We start from the raw sequence: 20,582 nt of genomic DNA, 5'->3' as shown, positions 1-20,582 counted from the left end.
ATCTTACATGGATGGCAGCAGGCAAAGGGAGAGAACTTGTGCAGGGGAACTCCTCTTTATAAAACCATCAGATCTTGTGAGACTCATTCACTCTCACAAGAACAGCATGGGAAAGACTTGCCTCCATGATTCAATTACCTCTCACCTGGTCCTTCCCATAACATGTGGGAATTCAAGATGAGATTTGGGTAGGGACACAGTCAAACTATATCAGACAGAAGCACAGGTAAAATCACCTGGGGCTTGTGATTGGCATCAGAAATAGGGGGAAGTCTTGTGGGACTGAACCCTCAACCTATGGGATCTGATGCTATCTCCAAGTAGATAGTTTCAGAATTTAATTAGTGGGCATCCAGCTGGCAGCTGCAGGATTGCCTGCTTGCTTGGTATGGGGGTAAGACATCCCACAAATTTGGTTACTGAAGTTTTCTGTGTTGATCATTGTGGGATGAGAGCAGATAAAAAACTGTTTGTGCTTTTTTTCACTCATAATTACCCTGGAACCATAAAATATCACCATGATTTAGATAATAAGTGTGTCTGTCACCTCCCCATTACCACAGGTTCTTGGGCTCTCAATGCAACTGAAACTGACACAAGGCCAAAATAATTTTCCCAGAGATGGTTTTATTGGAACTTATGCCTGGACATAGGGAGGCAACATGAGAGAGAGAGAGAGGGAGAGAAAAGGTGAAGAGGGAGGAAAGGGGAAGGAGGGAAAGGGAGGCGGAGGGGGAGAGGAAATATTCTTAGGCCGGCTCCTGTTGGGGAGTTGGAAAGGCAGTTTTATGGGGGGTGGCTATGTTGGGAAAGGAGTGATGTTTAGGCATGTAGAGGAAGGGAATTTTTAGCACCTATGTAGTTTGTTAACATGCTTCCGCATGCATCACATCTCTTTAGCATGTTGAGTCTCCACCCCTGGGTGTGATTTTTAGTATTGTAATGAAGCTAAGGTTAAGGGTCAGTCATTCTCCTGGCATTTTGCACATGAGGGTGGTGGGAGTTTTCTTGAGTAAGATTTATGGTAGAATGTCACTTTTCTTGGTTTCTTCAGATAACTTACAGCTTGCAAGGTCTTGTGGTCAGTGGGAATGCATGAAGTAATGCTCTGGTGGGGGTGAGCTGAAGCCAAGTCCCATCCCTACTTTGTCTCATCCCTAAAATTTCCACACAGCTCTTGGTAATCCCTTTCTCTCACCACCCCCTGCATCCCCTATCCCTAGGCAACTACTGATCTGCTTTTAGTTACTTCAGATTTGTTTGCATTTTCTAGACTCTTTCACAAATGGAATCATATAGTATGCATGTTTTCTGGTCTGACTTCTTTCACTCCACATAATTATTTTGAGATTCATCCATCTTGTTGCATGTCTAAATAGTTTTTTTATTGCTGAGTAGTATTTCACTGTTCATCTAGCTGTTGATGGACACTGCGATTGCAGTCAGGATTTAGCTATTACAGATAAAGTTTCAATAAATTTTCATGAACAGTTATTTGTATAGATATATGTTTTCATTCATTTTGAGTAAATACCTAGAAATAGAATGGCTGGGTTGTATGGTAAGTACACATTTAGCTTTTTAAGACACTGAAAAAGTGTTTTGCAAAGTGGTTATACCATTCAACATTCCTGTCAGCAATGTATGAGAGTTATAGTTGCTTTACATCCACACCAACAATTGGTATGATAGAATTTTAGCCATCCTAATGATGGCAGTGGTGGCCTCTCTGGCGTAGCTACTGTGAAGATGCTGGCAGTAGTAGGGAAGGCACACTCCACGCACTACGGAGTTGGTGGGGCAGGATTCCCACCCTCCTGGGCACAGCTGTAGCCACCCAGTGGTGGTTGTGGACTTGGGCATCCCTGCACTCTTGGGGACCAGGAAAGCCCCCATGCCTCCACAGGCTCAGAAGTGTCTGCCCGCACTGCCTGGCCTATCCCCACTCCCAGAACCCACTCTGATTGTGGAGCAAAGCTGAGGCCAAGACCAGGTGATGTTACAACCTGGCTGGGTGTGTGCATTCTTGGGGCAGCGCTGATACACCAGCCCCCTGCTGCCTTGGCCCCCCTCCAGACTTTGGACACTAGTGAGCACAGGAAGGGGGCCAAGGGTGGGGATGCTCCTCGGCAGGAATAGCCTGGGTGTGATGGACATGATTGATGGTGACAGGAGGCAGACAGGCTTCTGGGTGGAAAGGGGCACATCCCTGGTGAAGCTCCACCTTTAAGTCAGGGATAGTCTGAAGTGTGGGGGCTGGGCTGTGAATTCTGGATAGAGTCCACAGACTGGAGTGATAACTTAGTGCTTTTCCCAGGCCTGGCCATGCACTTTCTCCCTTCTGACACCATAAATACCCCAAACTCAGCCAGACTCAGACATCAGGAGGATCTGCCCATAAATAGGAGCTACCTACTTTGGGTCTCCTGAGAGCTGTTCTGTCACTTGATGAGGCTCCACTCTGCCTTGCTTACCCTCCAGTTGTCCATGTACTTCATTCTTCCTGGATATGGGACAAGAACTAGGGACTCACCAAATGGTGGAACTTAAAAAGCTGTAACACAAAAAGTGCTGAAACATGCTCCCTGCTCACCATGTTGTGGGTGACGAGAAGGAGAGAAGAGCTTCAGCCCTTTGGGGAGCCCAGGCCTAGGAGCTCCCCAAGCCAGGGCTGTTACACCCTCTTTGGGTGTCTGCAGTTCCTAGTGTCTGCAAGCTTCTGGGTGCCACCACGTTCCCCTCATCCAGATGCAGGTGCTTGCAGCAGAAGCCACGTGCAGTACATCTGGTCCAGTTGCAGCCTCACATGGAGCAGACACCTGTGCTGGTACCTGGAGCTGCCTGCCTAGCTGCAGCAGCCTGTGTGCCTGGCTGTATGCAGTGGCCAGGCCCTGTGCTCACTTGCCCACACACCCCTCACCACTCCAAACCTGGCTCACCCTTGGCAGGTGTGGGATATGAGCAGGTAGCATGAGCTGAGCACAGCCTGCCAAGCTGAGTGGGCCCAACGAGCCCAGTGGGCATGAGCAACACTCAGGCAGAAGACACTGCCAGCCACAGATGTTTCCAGCTGGTGAAGTGACACCCCAGGGGTCCCGTGACACTAACAGGTATGTAGTGGTATCATTATAGTTTTGGTTGGAACGAGTAGTGATGTTGAGCTTCTTTTCATGTGTTTATTTGCAATTCATACATCTTTGGTGAAAAGGCTGTTCAAATCTTTTGACAATCTTAAAAATTGAGTTGTTAGTTTTTGTATTGTTTTGAGTTCTTAATATATTCTTGGATACAAGTTCTTTATTAGATATGTGATTTGAAAATCTTTTCTCAAAGTCTAAGTCTTTGCTTTTCACAGAATCTGATTCTTCAGTTCACTGTTTAAGCAACCCCAGCACAGTCCAGGTCTGGGAAACTGTGACAGGTGATGTTTAGAATTATGTCCCTGAGACTCTGCAACATCTGCAGGCATCATCCCACTCTGCAGTCCTGTTCACTGAATGTCTTGGGCTAGCATAACCTATTTACAAATGAGGTCACATTCTGAGGTACTAGCAGTTAGGATTTCAACACATGAATATTTGTGGGAGACACCTCAATTCTTAACAATAGGCAATTGCATGTAGTTCAACCTAACACAAACTTTAGATCAGTCTCCCTGTTTTTAGTTCCTGACTTCCTCATAGCTTCTGCTTTGGATTGACTTGACGATTCCAGATGAGTCACTTTTCTGGGTTCTGTGGAAGGTTACTTTAAAATGCTAATGTTTTTAGAATGATGCACAGCAGTAGAGAACTCAGGAGACAAATGTAGTTGGTAGATTGTTCCACACACTTGGGGTGCAAGGAAAAAACATATTAGCCTGTTTTACAAATAAAATTAGGTATAGCTCTGTGCCTGTGTTAGCAATAAATCCAATATCAATGAGGACAACTCTGCCACCATTCTCAGGTCTTGGAATATGTTTAATTGCCTGGCATCTGGAAAGTGGTAATGGAACCTGGTCCTTGGTCCGTGATTGTTCTTGGATTGCTCTCCTACATGCTGCTCCTATTGAGCTTGGGTTGACTTACTCTGCCAGCTCAGGGAGTATTTGTAAGTAGCACTGTTAATTGTTTGCCTAATATCCATTTCTTCTTCTTACTTGCCAGGGTAGCTCAGATTTTGTTTAGGGTGACCACATGCCCAGCCCGAGGTGTCCATCACAGCTAGACTAGGTCATGTGACCTAATCCTGATACAAAGGAAGAGTGCTGTGAAAGCTTTTGGAAAACTTTTTGTTTTGCTGTTAGAAAGAACAGATGGAGCTGGTATCTTTCCCTCTTTGTTTCTACTTTGAATGTGGATGTGATACTTAGAGTTTGGACTGTCATTTTGTGATCACATGAAGAACTATCATTTTGCATTTATCTGTCAGCGAAGGGAAAGACAGGACAGCATGACTGATTTGTTGAAATTGAGTTGTCTTTAAAAAATCTTTAGTCTGTTGGTAACCATGATTAGTTTTTTGGGATGTGTGAAGATCCATTCAGAAATCTCCTTTAAAGAAATTCTCCCTTATTTAGAAATTCAGTTTAATGTCAAGACAATAGAATTTGGATTTAGAACTCCTGGGTTGGCCATGGCTTTATCATTTACTAATGAGAAAACTGGACAAGCCACTAACCTCTTTGAACCTTAATTTCCTCATCTGTGCAATATGAAAATGTTGCTTGGTATCCAGATGAACTGTGGAAAAAATGATTATAGAGAAAAATAAGTGATATAATTTTCATTAAAATAACTTGTTTATGATGAGACTTTATATAATCATTAATATTTTGTCATATCTAATTATTATGACAAAATAATTATTTTGCATTTGTGGAAAACTATGAGATTGAATAATAACAGCTCATATGCACTGAGAGATTCTTTGCATCAGTTACAGTTCTTAGGCCTTTACGGATTAACTCATTAATCATCACAACTACCCCGTGAGGTGATTAGTATTTAGAGTCCATTGCAGAGAGGAGGAACTGAGGCAAAAGAGGTTAATCCTCTTTAAAAGGTTAGTCCCCCCTTTCCCAGGTAGCTGCGGAAGATGGCGGAGGTACAGGTCCTGGTGCTCAATGGTCGAGGCCATCTCCTGGGCCCCCTGGCGGCCATCGCAGCTAAACAGGCACTGCTGGTCCAGAAGGTGGTGGTCCTATGCTGCCAAGGTATCAACATTTCTGGCAATTTCTACAGAAACAAGTTGAAGTACCCAGCTTTCCTCCGCAAGCGGATGAACACCAACACTTCCAGAGGCCCCTACCACTTCCAGGCCCCCAGCCACATCCTCTGGCAGACCGTGCGAGACTTGCTGCCGTGCGAGATCAAGGGAGGCCAGGCCGCCCTGGACCGCCTCCAGGTGTTTGACGGCATCCGACCGCCCTACGACAAGAAAAAGAGGATGGTGGTTCCTGCTGCCCTCAAGGTTGTGTGTCTGAAGCCTACAAGAAAGTTTGCTTGTTTGAGGTGCCTGGCTCAGGAGGTTGGCTGGAAGTACCAGGCAGTGACAGCCACCCTAGAGAAGAGGAAAGAGAAAGCCAAGATCCACTACCGGAAGAAGAAACAGCTCATGAGGCTACGGAAACAGGCTGAGAAGAACGTGGAGAAGAAAATTGACAAATACACAGAGGTCCTCAAGACCCACTGACTCCTGGTCTGAGTCCAGTAAAGACTGTTAAATCCTCATGCATGGCCTGCCCTTCCTCCATCGTTGCCCTGGAATGTGCGGGACCCAGGGGCAGCAGCAGTCCAGGTGCCACAGGCAGCCTGGGACATAGGAAGCTGGCAGCAAGGGAAGGGTCTTAGTCACTGCCTCCCGAGGTTGCCTGAAAGCTCTCAGAGAATTGTGGAGGTGTCATTTATCTATGACCAGTAGGAAGAGCAACCAGTTACTGTTAGCAAAAGGGAGCCAGAAGAGGGGTTAGAGGGCCTTGCCTTGTGAGTGGGGCATCTGTTGGACTTTCCACCTGCTCATGTACTCTGCAGCTGTTAGAATGTGCAAGCGCTTGGGGACAGCATGAGCTTGGTGTTGTACCCACGGTATTTCTAGAAGCAGAAATAGACTGGGAAGATGCGCAACCAAGGGGTTACAGGCATTGCCCGTGCTCCTCACCTGCATTTTGTAATAAGAAATAAATTGCTTTTAAAGAAAGAAAGAAAAAAAGGTTAATCCCTGCCCCACACAAGACCGAAATCATTTGTCATCTTCTCTCTCCACAGAACACTCTCCCCAAATCTATTTTCTAACACTTCCCTGTGATGTCAGAGAGTAATCTCCCTCCCCTTCCTTTATAGTCTTTTCACCAGGGCTCTACATCCCTTCCCGCTGTGTCTAATTAAAACCCTCACTGTCCTGAATTCCCTCTCACTCCATATTGTCCCTGGGTTCCCATATTTATAGGTTTTGTTTCTTACCCATTCAGAAATTTATAGGAGTTCATTAAAAATAGGGAAACTGCTTGACTCTGCTCTTTCTTTTATCTCCCTCCTATTTGTGCTAATTCTTTTTCCTGTCAAATCATACTGAAAGCAGTCTATAATTAGACTTAATTAACATTTCTTTTTAACTCCTGAAATCTGTCTCCTAATCTCTCCTGCTCAAACACTGTATGGCAGCAAATCTCCTTGGCAATCTTCCTGAATTTCTTTCCCTGCAAGATTAGCAACGTTTCCTATCTGCTACCCATCTCCACCTATCTCAGACTTCAGGTAGTGTCAATCAAGCTTGACTGAAATCACACAGTCCTGGATCTATCTTTCTTAACTTGCACTTTTTTGGGTTTGATTCAATTGCCTTCCATCCCACTGAGTTACTCTTTATTCCCTTATTCTGTTTGATTATATTTTGAGAAATTATTACCACTGGAAATGATTATATATTTTTCTTTTCTGACTGCTATAAAAATCACTTTCCTTCTTCAGGTTATCTATTTCTATAGCCTGTATTTCTATAGAGGGAACACTGAGGGGATAGAATGAAAAATAAGCCAGCTGCTTCAAAGTTTCTAGCTGGAGTGTGAATATCTCTTGGATCAAATATTTTGAGGGTCACTTAAAGACTTCCTAATATGTTCTTTTTGTTACTACTAGTGGTTCTGGAGATGTCAGAGAACACAGAGTGTGGGAGGAAAAATAGATAAGCAACGTGGCAATTAATGAAGGTATTAAGAGTGAAGGCTTCCTTCTTTCTGAGACTCAATCAGATCAAAAGCTGGTGGAGGAAGAAGTTTGAAGTAGGAGAAGAGATTGAGCCTTTGGTATCAGCAAGGATTGGAGTCAGGAGGCTGTTGAAAAAGGGCACATGAGTGATGTGAGGTGAGGGAAGAGAAGAGAGATGTAGACATTGGCTACAGAGGAGATAAGAAGTGGTTGACATCAGAGAATACTATAAACACCTCTATCCACATAAACTAGAAAATCTAGAAGAAATGGATAAATTCCTGGACATATACACCCCCCCAAGACTGAACCAGGAAGAAATTGAATCCCTGAATAGACTAATCATGAATTCTGAAATTGAGACAGTAATAAATAGCCTACCAACCAAAAAAAGCCCAGGACCAGATGGATTTACAGTTAAATTCTCCCAGAAGTACAAAGAGGAACTGGTACTTTTTTTTTCTGAAACTGTTCCAAACAATGGAAAAAGAGGGTCTCCTCCTTAACTCATTTTATGAGGCCAGCATCATCCTGATACCAACACCTGGCAGAGATACAACAACAAAAAAGAGAAAACTTCAGATCAGTATTTCTAAGAACATCAATGCAAAAATCCTCAATAACATAGTGGCAAACCAAATCCAACAATACATCAAAAAGCTTATCCACCATATATCAAGTTGGATTCATCCCTGTAATGCAAAGTTGGTTCAACATACATAAATCAATAAATGTAATTTATCACATAAACAGAACTAAAGACAAAAGCCACATGATTATTTCAATAGATGCAGAAAATACCTTCAATAAAACTTAACATCTTTTCATGTTAAAAACTCTCAATAAACTAGGTATTGAAGGAACATACCTCAAAATAATAAGAGCCATATATGACAGACCCACAGACCATACCATACTGATTTGGCAAAAGCTGGAAGCATTCCCCTTGAAAACCAGCATAAGACAAGGATGCCCTCTCTCACCACTCCTATTCAACATAGTATTGGAAGTTCTGGTCAGGGCAGTTGGGCAAGAGAAAGAAATAAAGCAAATTCAAATAGGAAGAGAGGAAATCAAATTATCTTTGTTTGTAGATGGCATAATCCTATATTTAGAAAAGTCTGTTGTCTCAGCCCCAAAGTTTCTTAAGCTGATAAGCAACTTCAGCAAAGTCTCAGGATTCAAACTATGCTAGCATTCCTATACACCAACAACAGGCAAGCAGAAAGCCAAATCATGAATGAACTCCCATTCACAATTGCTACAAAGAGAATAAAATACCTAGGAATACAACTAACAAGGGAAGTCAAGGATCTTTTCAAGAAGAACTACAAACTACTGCTCAAGAAAATCAGAGAAGACACAAGTGGAAAAATATTCCATCCTCATGGATAGGAAGAATCAATATTGTGGAAATGGCCATACTATCTAAAGTAATTTATAAATTCAATGGTATTTCCGTTAAACTACCATTGACATTCTTCGCAGAATTAGAAAAAACTACTTTAAAATTTATATGGAACAAAAAAAGAACCCAGATAGTCAAGACAATCCTAAGCAAAAAGAACAAAGCTGGAGGCATCACACTACCTGACTTCAAACTATACTACAAGGCTACAGTAACCAAAACAGCATAGTACTGGTCCAAAACAGATATGTAGAGCAATGAACAGAATAGAGAATCCAGAAATAAGACCGCACACCTACAGCCATCTGTCCTTCAATAAACCTGACCAAAATAAGCAATGGAGAAAGGATTCCCTGTTTAATAAATGGTTTTGGGAGAACTGGCTGTCCATATGCAGAAAATTAAACTGGAATACTTCCTTGCACCATATACAAAAATAACTCAAGATGGATTAAAAACTTAAATATACAACCCAACACTATAAAAATCCTTGAAGAAAATCTAGGCAACACCATTCAGGTTATAGGCATGAGCAAAGATTTCATGACAGAAACGCCAAAAGCAATTGCAACAAAAGCAAAAATTGACAAATGGAATCTAATTAAAACGCTTCTGCACAACAAAAGAAATATCAGAGTGGAGGACAGACAGCCTACAGAATGGAAGAGAATTTTTGGAATCTATCCATGTGACAGAGGTCTAATATCCAGAATCTATAAAGAACGTAAACGAATTTCCAAGAAAAAACAACCCCATTAAAAAGTGGGCAAAGGACATGAACAGACACTTTACAAAAGATGACATTTATATGCATTTATAAAGATGCATACATATGTTCATTGCAGCACTATTCACAATAGCAAAGACATGGAATCAATACAAATTACCATCAGTGATAGAGTGGATAAAGAAATTATGGTACATACACAGCACAGAATACTGTGCAGCCATGAAAAGGAACGAGATCATGTCCTTTGCAGAAACATGGATGGAATTAGAAGCCATTATTCTCAGCAAACTAACACAGGAACAGAAAACCAAACACCACATGTTCTCACTTATAAGTGGGAGCTGATTGATGAGAACACATGGACACACTGCAGGGAACAATGCACACTGGGGCTTGTTATGAGGGCCAGGGGAGGGATAGCACCAAGAAGAATAGCTAAGAGATGATGGGCTTAATACCTAGGTGATGGGTTGATCTGTGCAGCAAACCACTGTGGCACACATTTACCTATGTAACAAATCTACACATTCTGCATGTGTACCCCTGAACTTAAAAGCTGAAGAAAAGAAAAGTGGTTGATTCCCTAGAATGTATTTAGAGGGTAACACAAATGATATTTGTAGTTGGTTGGATATGGGAAAGAGAGGAGTGGAGGATTATCCTCAGTTTTGGGGTATGAGCAATAATAATGATATTACTAGTGAGGGAGGAGCAGGTTTAGGGATAAATCAAAATTTAGTTGTAGATGTGATGCTTGAATTTTTTTTTTTTTGCACAGACAAGGCGATGTAGAAGAAACTGTCTTTTTCTTGGCTGGAAGGATTCCTTCATTCTTTAGATTTAAAAAGCTTTCTCTTGCTCTGTGTTTTCTGGCGTATAAAAGGCTCTGTAAACCTGGTGAAATGAGGGGTGGCATAGGTTGGTTGGCATGGCTTCCCACATTCAGCACACACGTGTAATTTATCCTATACTAATTTCCTAATCAGAGATGGCAAATGATTTCTTGTTGCCTACCAAACTAAAAAAATAGTCCTCATTAACTATTTTATGTGCCATGAATGGAAAAGTAATAAATCAGTATGATATACTGTAAAATGTTTAATAGAAGTATATTTTCATCACTGTTTCTAATAAAAACAAAACAGAGGTTTTATCAATATTGATGACATAATTTTAAATTTGTTTTACTGTGTAAAATTGTCCTCATATTTCAGGAACAAAGCAAAATTATTTTTTACTCGACACAATTTGTAATAGAGAACATTCAGAAAAATTAGTTATTGGAAAAAATGATAAAATAAAAAATCGTATGCATTAAAAGTCATGGAAAGTATTAGGTTGGAAGTTTTCAGAATACAGATACTGCAACCATAACCCACAGACAATACAGGAAGCATCTCTACTGATATCACTTTACAACGTGTAGGTAACTTTCTGGGTTAATTTACAATTTTAACTGCATGGTCTTTAACTGCATTCCAACTTGCTTAAATTCTTGAATGCATATAAAAGTTATTTTGGTCTTTTCAAATTTTGGAAAAGCAGAACAACTTTAAAAACAAATTCACCTTTCAGAAATTAATCCATGTAATTGACAAACATATGAAATGTACCTATGTGTCATAGTCCAGGCCAAACACTGAGTATGCACAGGTCATGAGAAACAACAAGATCAAGACTTTGTAGAGATTTTGTGATTGTTTTAGGTTCAAATATAAAGATATGAAGCAAATCTCTATTATATAATTTAAACTGCTTACATATGTTAACTTATCTATTTCATATATTTTTAAATATTAGAAAACAATTTCTCATGTTTATTTTTCTGGTGGATAGGTCTATGATTTGATTCAAAATGTCTTTGTGCAGAAAATAATATACAATAAATTGATATAAAATATGTAACACATGAGGATTTACCTTTTTCAAAATACTAGTCTGGAAACTACAATGACTTCAATCACATATATCTTTTCTGTCTGCTTTTTTAACTAGTAAATTTTGAAGTTCAACTTGGCAGTCTGCATAATTAATTTTTAAAATAATTTTAATTTTAATTTTAGATTCAGGGGGTACATGTGCAGGTTTGTTACATAGGTATTCTGCGTGATGCTGAGGTTTGGGATATGAATGATCTTGCCACTCGATTAGTAAGCATAGTACCTAACAGGTAATTTTTCAACTCTTATTCCCCTCCAGTCCCCACCGGTAGTCCCTGGTGTCTATTGTCATCTTTATATCCATAAGTATCCAATGTTTAGCTTCTGCTTATAAGTGAGATAATACAATACTTGGTTTTGTTTTCTAGCATTAATTCGCTTAGCATAATGACCTCTAGCTGCATCCATGTTGCTGCAAAGAATAATTACATTCTATTTTATGGCTGTGCTGTATTCCACGGTGTATTTGTACTGCATTTTCTTTATGCAATTCACCATTGATGGGCACCTAGGTTGATTCCATGCCTTTGCTGTGGTGAATAGTGCTGCAGTGAAAATGAGTGGATGTATCTTTTTGGTAGAATGATTTATTTTCTTTTGGATATATACCCAATAATGGGATTTCTGGATTGAATGGTAGTTCTGTTTTAGGTTCTTTGAGAAATCTCCAAACTGCTTTTTATAGTGTTTGAACTAATTTACATTCCTACCACCAGTGTATAGGCATTGCCTTTTCTCTGCAGCCTTACCAACATCTGTTGTTTTTTTGACATTTTTGTAATAGCCATTCTGACTCATGTAAGATGGTACCTCATTGTGGATTTGATTTGCATTTTCCTGATTATTAGTGATGTTGAACATTTTTTCATATGTTTATTGGTCACTTTTATCTCTTCTTTTGAAAAGTGTCAGTTCCTGTCCTTTGTCCACTTTTTGATGGGATTGCTTGATTTTTGCTTGTTAATTTAAGTTCCTTATAGATTCTGGATATTAGACCTTTGTCAAATGCAGTTTGTGAATATTTTCTCCCATTCTGTAGGTTGTGTGTTTACTCTGTTGATTTCTTGCTGTGGAAAAGTTCTTTAGTTATTGGGTCCCATCTGTCAGTTTTTGTGTTTGTTACGATTGCATTTGAGACTTAATCATACATTCTTTTCCAAGGCCAATTTCCAGAATAATGTTTCCTAAGTTTTCCTCTAGGATTTTTATAGTTTGAAGTCTAACATTTAAACTTTTAATCAATCTGAGTTAATTTTTTTTATTTGGTGGAAGGTAGGGGTCCACTTTCATTCTTCTGTATATAGCTAGCCAGCTATCCTAGCACTATTTATTGACTAGGGAGTCCTTTCCCATTTGCTTATTTTTGTTGGCCTTGTCTAAGATCAGATGGCTATAGGTGTGCAACTTTATTTCTGGGCTCTCTATTCTGTTCCATTGGTCTATGTGTCTGTTTTTATGTCACATAGACCATATGTCACATAAACCATGCTGTTTGGGTTACTGTAGCCTTGTAGTATGGTTTAAAGTCAGGTAATGTGATGCCTCCAGCTTTGTTCTTTTTGCTTAGGATTGGTTTGCCTATTCAGGCTCTTTTTTGGTTCCATATGAATTTGGCTCCATGGGAATTTTAGAATTTTTTTTCCAATTTTGTGAAAAATTATATTGGTAGTTTAATAGAAATAGCATTTAATCTGTAGATTGGTTTTGGCAATATGGCCTTTTTTAACAATACTGATTCTTCCTATTTATGAGCATGGAATATTTTTCCATTTGTTTGTATCATCTATGATTTCTTTTAGCAGTGTTTTGTAACTTTTCTTGTAGAGATATTTCACCTCCTTGGTTAAATGTATTCCTAGGTATTTTATGTTTTTTTTTTGTGTGTGTGTGCAGCCATTGTAAATGGAATTATATTTTAGATTTGGCTGTCAGCTTGAACATTACTGGTATATAGAAATATTACTGATTTTTATACATTGATTTTTGCATCACAAAACTTTACTGAAGTTGTTTATCAGTTCCAGGAGTCTTTTGGTGGAATCTTTAGGGTTTTTTAGACATAGAATCATATTGTCAGCAAAGAGAGATAATTTGACTTCTTTTTTTATTTGGATATATTTTATTGTTTTCTCTTGCCTGATTGCTCTGGCTAGGGCTTCCAGTCTGTGTAATTAAAAAAAATTTGAAGTTCATTTTTGTTTCTGTTAGAATTTTAGGATGCCAATAAAATTATTTAAGAAGCCAATATTAAATAAAATATTCATAACTCAAACTAAAAATCAAAGTATAGCATTCAAACCAAAAGGAAATTCTTTTTTTGAGTTGGGTTTTAAAAGACACTTGAAATGAAACAAAAAATCAGCACACTTGAAAGATTAGAGAACTCCACAGAACAAGATTGCCAAACAAATTGAACATATATCAAGTCACTAGTTGCTATAGATGGAATGCTTGTGTACTCCCAAAATTCATACATTGAGATCTAATTTTCAATGTAATAGTATTTGGTGGTGAGACCTCTGAGCAATGATTAGGTCATTATGGTGGAGCCCTCATGGATGGGATTAGTGCCCTTATAAAAGAAACCCAGATAGCTCTCTTTCCCTTTTTGCCATGTTAGGACACAGTGAGAAGATGCAGTCTATGAATCAGAAAGTGGGCCCTCACCAGACAGGGAATCTATTAGTGCCTTGATCTTGAACTTCCCAGCCTCTCAGAACTATGGGAAATAGATGTTGTTTATGGGCCACCCAGTCTGATGCTTTGTTATAACAGCCTGAACAGACTAAGACACTAGTATTATGCTTAGGCAAGGCATGTAGTGTGCACACATATATTTCAAAGCAACACAGTTATTGTTGTCAGATATCATTATAATCAGACATCGTGATACCTGATTCATTACATCATCTTATACTTTTATGGAAAAACTAAAATAATTCCAAGGTAATTATAAATTTTATGCAGAGATGGAAATTAGTAAGAACTATATCCTTTTAAAGTTCATTTCCTTCTAAAAAGTTAGTGTCAAATTAGATTATTAAAGTAAAATATTAATTTAAAAGCCTCCCTTAATAATCTTAGCAAATGAACTCTAATGTGTATATGTTATAGCCTTTTTTTTTTTTTAATAGGGTCTCACTTTGCTGCCCACATTAGAGTGTAGTGATATGTATGAGGTAATAGGTGACTGCAGTCTCAGACTCCTGGGCTCAATCAGTCCTCCTGCCTCAGCCTCCTGAGTATCTGGGACTACAGGCATACATCACCACACCTGGTATATTTGTTTATTTAATATAGATGGAATCTTGTTATGTTGCTCAGACTGGTCTCAAACTCCTGGCCTCAAGTGATCCCCCCACCTCAGCCTCCTGAGTAGCTGGGATTACAGGCATGCATTACCTGGCCAGTTTATTTATTTATTTATTTGTAGAGATGGGGTCTTGCTACATTGCCCAGGCTGGCCTCAAACTCCTGGCCTCATATATTCCTCCCGCCTCAGCCTCCTGAATAGCTGAGACTACAGGTTTGCAACAGTACACTTGAACAATTTTTTTTATTTTTTATTTTTATTTTTGTAGAGACGTGATCTTGCTATGTGCTCAGGCTTGTCTTAAATTCCTGACCTCAAACAATCCTCCTGTCTTGGCCTCCCAAAGTGCTGTGATTACAGGTGTGAGTCACCACACCCAACCTATGTCTATATCTGTAGATACAGATACACATACCATTCCCACTTGAATATATAGCAATATATATGTGCTTCCACATTCTTTATGTCCACATGCTTTTTTTTTTTTCCCCCTCCAGGATGAATTTGTGATGATGAATAAAAAGGTTATTCTTATTCTGGTATAGATAAACTACTTCTGTTGCTCTCAAGCTGCTATAACCTGGGCTATCTTATTTGATTAGAATGTATAGTCAATTATTTAGAAACCAGAAGCAAAGTCATTAATTCTTGCTGGAAGATAAGGGCTAAGCTGTAACTTCTGGCATATGGAGGAAGATCCTGACTCAGGAACCAGAATATCACACTTGGAGTCATGAGCCCTCATTTGGAGTTTCAATTCTGTTATTACCTCAATATGTGAAACCCACGCTTCCACATACTTTACTTTTGAGTATAAAATTGGGTCACATCAGGCCAGGTATGGTGGCTCATGCCTGTAATCCCAGCACTTTGGGAGGCCAAGGCGGGCAGATCATGAGGTCAAGAGATCAAGACCATCCTGGCCAACATGGTGAAACCCCGTCTCTACTAAAAATACAAAAATTAGCTGGGTGTGGTGGCATGCGCCTGTAGTCCCAGCTACTTGGGAGGCTGAGGCAGAAGAATCACTTGAACCCGGGAGGCAGAGGTTGCAGTGAGCCGAGATGGCGCCACTGCACTCCAGCCTGGTGACAGAGCGAGACTCTGTCTCAAAAAAAAAAAAAAAAAAGAAAAAAGAAAAAATAATAAAATTGGGTCACATCAAATTTCATTGTCTCCTCACCTGTGTAAAATGGACCTCAGTAACCTAAAACAGATCTTTCCTTCAAGGATGTCTCAGGTACACTTGGCAAAAGTCAACTGGTGTTCTTCCTTCAGTAAGCCCCTCCAGATTGATCTGTGGATACATGTCATTTCCCTTGAACATATTGAAATGGAATTTCTGGCTTTGTTACCTGTACTCTCAAGCTAGTACATCTTGTTCGTTACATGGGATTTGCTGAAGTCAATGGGGTTTTCACAGCAGGAATCTCTCACTGCAAATGCTTATACTTAGCACTATAATGTGTTCCTGGAAAAGCTAAACCAAATGCAATGGCAAGTTTATTGTCTTTTATAATTGTGGTTGAGGCCTGCATGCTGTACCAGCCTGGAGCAGAAGGATGGATCATTCATCATTGAATGGGGGCACCAAATAACAAGGTAAGAGACATTATGAAATCTCTGTTCCAGGCTTTTTGTGAGAAGCTGGCTTTGTCTGTCTAATGTTTGTATGTGATCCCACCATGCAACTCTTTGTGGTCAGGCTCTTTGTGCTCAATTCTAGCAGCTAGACTCATTTTAGGTAAGAAGAGTAGTGAAATGTTATATCAACATAGGAGGTTCTTATTATTATTTTAATTCTAAATAAGTCTTCAGGCCCTGACTGAACTTCTAATGATATGTGGGCCAAGGGAGAGTGGCTATTTGCCTCTGCCTCAGATAGCTCTTTGGCTGTCCACCTAAAGGTGACCTGGTCCTGGAGGATAAAACTCAAGTGAGGTTGGTTTGTGCACAGTGAGAAATTTGACCTGAGAAGAACTTGGTTTGTCTGTGTTCTTTATGAGTTGAGGTTTCAGAGTCTAAAACTATAGGTTTGGGCATTATCACAGCAGTATCCTTGGGCATATCAAACCCTGGCCATTTCACTTAAGTGGAATTTTTTCTTGGAGCCAGTGATTCTCAATCCTGGTTGTGTAAAAAAAATCATCTGAGGGTTTAGAACATGCCTGGGACCCAACCTTAAAGATTCAGATTCAATCAGTTTCAGGTGGGGTACTACATCATTGTTTTGAGATAGGGGCTCACTCTGTCACACCTGCTGAAGTGCAGTGACACAATCAGCTCACTGCAACCTGCAACTCCTGGGCTCAAGTGATCCTGCGATCTCAGCCTCCCGAGTGGCTGGGACTGTAGGTGTGTCACACCACATCTGGCTATTTTTTAAGATAGAGTTGGGGTCTTGCTATGTTGCCTAGGTTGGTCTCCTGGCATCAAGCGATCCTCCTGCCTTGGCCTCCCAAAATGTTTAGATTACAGGCATGAGGCATTGTGCCTGGCCACATCTATTGTTTTATCAGCAGTTCTAATGCAATGCCAGAGTTGATAAGAGAGTTGCTCAGAGAAATGGGTTATCAACCCAGATCACATTGGAATAACCTGGGGTATTTACATTTTCTCCCCTCCAGGAATTCTCATTTAATTGTTGGGAGTACTGACTGTATTTTTTTTTTTTTCCTTTGAGCACCTGTGCTATGTTTTAAAAAAATTATATAGGGAAAGGGTTGTCTTCAACAGTTCTGAAAAGTTCTCAGTTGATCACGTTGTATAGTCCGTGTTGAAAATAGCTGCCCTAGGGCTTGTAGACCTAGAGGAGATTGTCTGTGGCTGTCAGGGGACCTCCCAGCTGCCTAGTTTGAGTGTATTCTTCTCCTTTCTCTAAAACCCATCAAATGACTGCTGTATCAGCTAGGTCTAAAGACGGGAAGGTGCTCTGGGTCCTGACTGCTGTCTTGTCTCCAGCAGCAGGCCGGCATTGCACCCTGACACATCTAGAGTAGGACTGTGCTTCCGTATAAGGTATTTTAGGTGCTCTACTTCAGGACAGGGGCTTAGCTTGTGGGGTTCATTATGGATTCAGGAGGTAAGTCTTGCTTATTCTCTATATTCAGAGTGATCTGTTGTCCCTGGAGCTTACTACATCACATACTCTATAGCCAGCCAAGAGTTTTTTAGAACTAGACTTCCCCGAATGCGTGGTGTTTTATAACCTCTGAGCCTTATCAAAGACTGAAGGTTGTGGGAGAACCCTGTGCTCAAGGAGTTTGCTATCCATTTCTGTGGGAATTTAAATTGTTTAAGTATTGAGGTATGTGTGGGAAAGGGTAAAAAGAAGTGCTTGCTTCACCAAAAACACTCGTGTGTTTCTGGTGGTATTCACATCAGGGCCATAGCCTTAAGAATGGAAACAGAATCCCACAGAGGAGTCAGTAATTGGTACCCCCAGGTCTCTCTAGTCCCTGAGATCCAGTGCAAGTCTTACTGGGACTGGTGTGAAGAAACAACATAGTATGTAAATTCCAGCCACTGCACCGAATGAAAAGTATTAAGATTCCTAAGGGAGAATGTGGATATGGCCAAAGCTGCCCTCTTGTAGCTCCCAATGTGACTAAAAGATACTAACTCTGGGATATCTTTAATTATTTGATCTTTTAAATATCAAACAAACAAAAACCAAACAAGGTGAAATGGATTTGAAAAAATATCACCATTACAGAGTGGAGAGGGTTAGCTTCTCCAAACAGGTGAAAAATTCACGGGCTGCTACAACAAAGTACCACGAACTGATGGATTAAACAACAGAGATGTATTTTTGTACAGTACTAGAGGCTGAAAGTCTGAAATCAAGGTGTCAGCAGGGTTGGTTCCTTCTGAGGGCTGTGAGGCAAGGACCTGTTCCAGGCCTCTCTCCTTGACTTGTGGAAGGCCGTCTTCTCTCTGTGTCTCTTCACAACGTCTTCCTCTATGCATGTCTCTGTTTCTAAATTTTCCCCTTTTATAAGGACACCAGTCATATTGGATTAGGCCCCACCCTAATGACCTCACTTTAACTTGATTACCTCTATAACAACTTTATCTCCCAATAAGATCACATTCTGAAGTATTGGGGGCTAGGACTTCAACATATGAGTTTAGGGACACAGGGGGAAACAATTCAACTCAGGACAGGGTCTATCTCCAAGTATCCCATGATTTTTCTGTAGACAATCACAAATATCTGTACATCTCTGAAACTCAATCATGGATGGGAATAAAGTACATTTTTTTCCCCACAGAAGTTTCCTCAGCACTTTAAAAAATTAGTGGATATAAGTTATGTGGCTTGACCTGATCACCTTACAGTGAAGCCCATGTATTGGACGTATCCAAATATTAACTCCAGTACCAGAAGCTGATCAATAATTTAGTTCCTAAGCTTGAGATTTACAGAAATAGAAAGACATGATTATGTATTAATATAAATAGCATAACTATTAAGATTGGTGCAAAAATAATTGTGGTTTTTGCTGTTACTTTCAATGGCAAAACCCACAATTTTTCACTAACCAATACCACCAAAGGAGGTAACATTTCAGGAAAAAACTAAATATGCATCAGGAAAAACTTTTTGAAAGAGGTGGATTTGAGCTTTGGGAAACAGGTAAAATGTACATTATTGTAGAGGGGATAGACGGTAGAGATAATTTCAGATGAAAACCTTTTATTTGTAGATCCTCTTAGAGTTTATGGGGACTACATCATTGAAGAGATTTCCATGGATGCAGTAATGTTTTCCTTCAGTGTTTGGGAAGAATGTGTTTGTGTATGTAAGTTGGGGTCGGATTATGAAGACTCCTGTTTTCATCTCAGAGATCACTAAGCACAATCGAATGTTTTTCAGGAGATGGTTACATGATTAGGAAAATGTTTGAGGGACAAATGATTAAGTGGAGAGTGCACAGTGAGAGGAGGGAGGGATGGCTCCAGTGTGGGTGGTCCATGTGGTAAAGATGAGGAAAGCAGACTCATTCTTTCTGAGCCTGTAACTAGCCCTTGACAGTATATGCTATCGAAAGAGGCAGCATATGAGCTCACATGTGTTCCTCGTGTTGGGGCCCCATGTGGTGACTTGCAGGATCTTCTCAAAGTCACACTTGCTTGTAACTTAAGGTAGGGGTTTGTGCTTTTTCCGCCTTTCAATTGGAGATGTAAACATTCCTTTTGAAGAACTTGCAATACCAGGATTCCGCCAGTAGTGGGGATATAAGATATTGTTTAATATTTCAGGACCTAACTATTTGCAGTGACAAAGGTCACATGGTATTGATTCAGGTTATATTATTTATGCTAACACTTATATTAGTGACAGTAAAATCCCACAGGAAGATATTATTTTTAAGGTCATTAAGAGAAGTATCTATAGCAGTTCAGTGTACAAGTCTTATGTGTCTTTCGTTGAACTTATTTCTAAGTAATTTATTCTTTTTGATGCTACTGTTGTCTTAATTTTATATTCAGATTATTCATGGCTGGTGTTTGGAAATACAACTGAGTTTTGTATATTGATCTTGTATTTTTCAGTCTTGTTTGTTGCCTCTAATTATTTTGTGTGGATTTCTTAGAAACTTTTTATGTACAAGATCTTTTTATGTATAAGATGTCATCTGAAAATATAGTTACACTTCTTTCTTTTCAATCTGGATTCCTTTTACTTAGTTTCTTGCCTAACTGACCCAGCTAGAACCTCCAGTGCAGTGTTGAGTGAAGTGGCCTAAGTGGACATCCCTGTCTTCTTTCAGATCAATATTTCAGCATTAAATATGATGCTTGTGGATGGTTTTTTATGGATGCCCTTTTGTTAAAATGAGGAATGTTTGAGGTCATTTTAATAAACTTTCGAAAAAGCTGTTAGACACAGAGCTTACTCACCTCTGAGTGAGTGCTATCTTTTCACCCTGGCAGAAGATTGGAAGTTTGTCTTCTGAAGAGAGCAAAAGAGAAAGTCTCTGGTCTGGAACACCAGTCA

General features: G+C 39.9%; 1 long non-coding RNA gene and 1 pseudogene across 2 annotated transcripts; one reads left to right on the top strand and one right to left on the bottom strand.

Moving 5' to 3' along the window:
- Positions 1–3,622: 3,622 nt before the first annotated feature.
- On the bottom strand, positions 3,623–20,533 carry LOC116270306. Its single transcript, XR_004178329.1, has 3 exons — positions 20,486–20,533; positions 15,762–15,875; positions 3,623–4,724 (listed from the first exon to the last, which is right to left on the bottom strand). It is a non-coding gene; the product is annotated as an uncharacterized LOC116270306 (long non-coding RNA).
- LOC101013520 lies at positions 4,723–6,192 on the top strand (annotated as a pseudogene). The gene has a single exon (XR_636671.4). The product of XR_636671.4 is annotated as a 60S ribosomal protein L13a pseudogene (transcript).
- Positions 20,534–20,582: the final 49 nt, after the last annotated feature.

Source organism: Papio anubis, chromosome 14, assembly GCF_008728515.1.
Source record: "Papio anubis isolate 15944 chromosome 14, Panubis1.0, whole genome shotgun sequence".
Classification (NCBI taxonomy): Eukaryota; Metazoa; Chordata; class Mammalia; order Primates; family Cercopithecidae; genus Papio; species Papio anubis.
This window is presented reverse-complemented; position numbering and strand designations above follow the sequence as displayed.